This window comes from Antedon mediterranea, chromosome 7, assembly GCF_964355755.1.
Source record: "Antedon mediterranea chromosome 7, ecAntMedi1.1, whole genome shotgun sequence".
Classification (NCBI taxonomy): domain Eukaryota; kingdom Metazoa; phylum Echinodermata; class Crinoidea; order Comatulida; family Antedonidae; genus Antedon; species Antedon mediterranea.
In genome coordinates this window covers 10,118,290-10,121,388 of record NC_092676.1, presented here as the reverse complement: position 1 = coordinate 10,121,388, position 3,099 = coordinate 10,118,290, and positions in this window count along the sequence as shown.

Here is a 3,099-nt window from a genome sequence, read left to right as displayed (position 1 = left end):
GCCAATTATTATTTTTCAATGTAATCATTTATTACTGAAAAAAAACAAATATGTGCCAACATCAGTCAATAGACAGTGCCTATAATATACATTAATAATGTCTGAACGATGTACGATTGCATTGCCAGACGTAGCTAGTTTAAATGCGGCATAAACCGGCTACAAAACCAGCATGTACGTATATAGTATTTAAGTATAGTCATAGGTATGTGTTATATATTTGGTGATCTACAAAATCGATATTTTTCCCGAGCTCGACAGACAAACATCGCTTATGGTCTAATAAGTTATCTAATCTGAAATCTAACATAATAATTATTTCATATAATATATAATAATAAAAAGCATATGGTATTGTGATTAAAATAATATCAATAATTAATTGGTTAGAAGAAGTAAAGGAGTTATTTAAATTGCGTATTTTGGAAAATGAATAGCGCTCTCAAGTTGACGTATTTTGGAAAATTACAAGCGGTTCCAAATTGATGTATTTTGGACAAATCGCGTATTTTGGAAAATGACTAGCGCCCTCAACTTGACGTATTTTGGACAATTCACGTATTTTGGAAAATGAATAGCGCCCTCAAGTCGACGTATTTTGGAAAGACTCGCGTATTTTGGATTAGTATAGCGCCCTCAACTTGACGTATTTTGGAAAAAAGTCTGCGTATTTTGGACTGAATTTCACCAACCCTATTGTTTATTTCCTCTTTTTTTAATGTCCATGTTTCGCTTCCATATAATGCAACACTCCATACTAATGCTTTAACCATTTCCTTTCTTGTTTCAATACTTGCTTTACTTGAATTTTCTTTTTGTTAGGAATTTCCCCTTTGCCATTCCTATTCTCTTTAGAATTTCACTCTTACATCTCTACAGTTGTATTCGTAACGTTTATTACAAAATAAGTCTTCTACATATAAATTGAACATAGATAAAAATCGCATTCTTTCCAACTTAACTTCACAATAATTTTATAACTGAAACCCAATGCGCTAGTGATGTTGCTGGGAAACGCGAAAAGGTGAACAACTTATTGAAAAACAACGTACTAACCATAGAGCTGGTACTTTCGTTTCATATGTCAAAGTAAAAATCCACGAGCTGCGCTGAATTGTTGATTTAATGGGGAATGATCGGGCGCTATTTTTCATTGATCCATGCGCATTTAAAAAAAAATTCATCTTTACAGTCAGTTCTTCTTCATCCTTCCAAGTGGGCAAAATACGTTGGATTGACACGCCGTTGAATAGACGCTTGATATGAAAGTTGGATCATCGACGTCATTATGCCAACGTTGTATCAACGTCGGATATCAACGTTACATTGACGTCCAATTACGACGTCGATACAACATTGAATTGTAGTTGGATTTTAAAGGTGAATCGACGTCATCTTAGCTTTGTGACGTTATGTCAACGTCGGAAATCGACGTCAAATAGATGTCCACCCACGACGTCAATGACACGTAGGCTTTTATTTGAATTTGAAAGGTGACTCGACGTCATATTTTGACGTTGTGTCAGCGTCAGATATAAACGTTACATCGACGTCCAGTCGCAACGTCAATACAACGTTGAATTGTAGTTGGATTTGAAAGGTAAACCGACGTCAGTTTTCAACGTCGGATATCAACGTACGTCAAATCGACGTCCAGTCACGACGTTGATAAAATGTTGGGTTTAAGTTGTCGACGTCATCTGTTTGACGTTGTGTCAAAGTCGGATATAATGTTACTTCGACGTCCAGTCACGACGTCGATACAATGTTGAAATGAACTTGGATTTGAAAGGTTAATCGACGTCGAGCAACGACGTAATTGAAACGTTGGAATAAAGTTGGGTTAAACGTCACGATTTCAACGTTGTATCGACGAAAAATTACAAGTTACATTACACGTAATAAAATAAATTCGGTAATTTATTGGTTGAAAAATCAAGTAGTAGGCCTATAGATATAAAAATAAGTAACCATATCTAGATTTTTTTCTAGGTATGGAGCAATAGGATAGGATAGGGGTTCATATTCCCAAAATTTTCCTACAGTATAGGCCTACCTGTGGTGGCCCCAATTCAAAATCCTGGATATTACTTTTAATGTATTTAACACGTACAAACACGATTTGTTAAAAGTCATATAGGCCTAATACGTAGTGCTGCACCCCTAAAAAAAGAATTATGTCTATGGTTGAAGCCCCCTTAGAAAATATTTGGATCCACACCCTCCCCCAGGATATTCAATTTTTTCCAACATGAGTAGGCCTAGCTAATAGGATGTTACATGTACTTAACTAGGCCCTAGCCTAGGCCTAGATTTATTCTAAAATTAAATTAATCAAATAAAAATGTATGGATATATTTAAAGTAGTTTTCATCGGCAACTGCATACAGCAGGAATGAGTGAGTTGAGGAAGAAGCTTGTAACAGGATCATTTCAACCAGATGTTCCACTTTTAGCATCGAAATTAAATATTGTTGAACCGGGTGATTGGGTATTTATGCGGACAATGGAAGGCAGTAAAGTGGGAAGTTAAATTACTTGTAATAATAACATATTATTGTTGAAGATTTTTAAAGTTCTACCTTAGCTTTACATTGTTATTTTTACTATTTTAGCCCAATAAATTCATCAACATTTCATTTTATCATCTATACATACATTTCTTTCATTCATTTATCTTTGAAAAAATTATCAGATCATGGGCACATTCTTTTGTCATGTTGAGAATGCTTTGGGTCATGAGAGAAACAATACGGAAGTTATTGAAATAGAAGCAGAGAAGTTGAAAGAAAAGTATGGGCAAGATAAAAAGTAGCCAATGGGAACAAAACATTTACAATGTTGTGTTCTTGTAATATTAACTACTATATTATAACTTGTATAGAAAAAAGCCAAGTGAAAAGGTACTGGAAGAAGTTAAGAACAGAAATGTAGAGCTAGAGAAACTATTACATGAGGAGAAAGCATCACGTAATGCTACACACACACAGTAAGTATTGTTATTTATTCACCGTTAGCAAATTTCGTTTTTATCACAATTTCTTCATATTTCAACACATCCAACCTTTTTATTCTAATTTAAGAATAATGGAAGAGTTT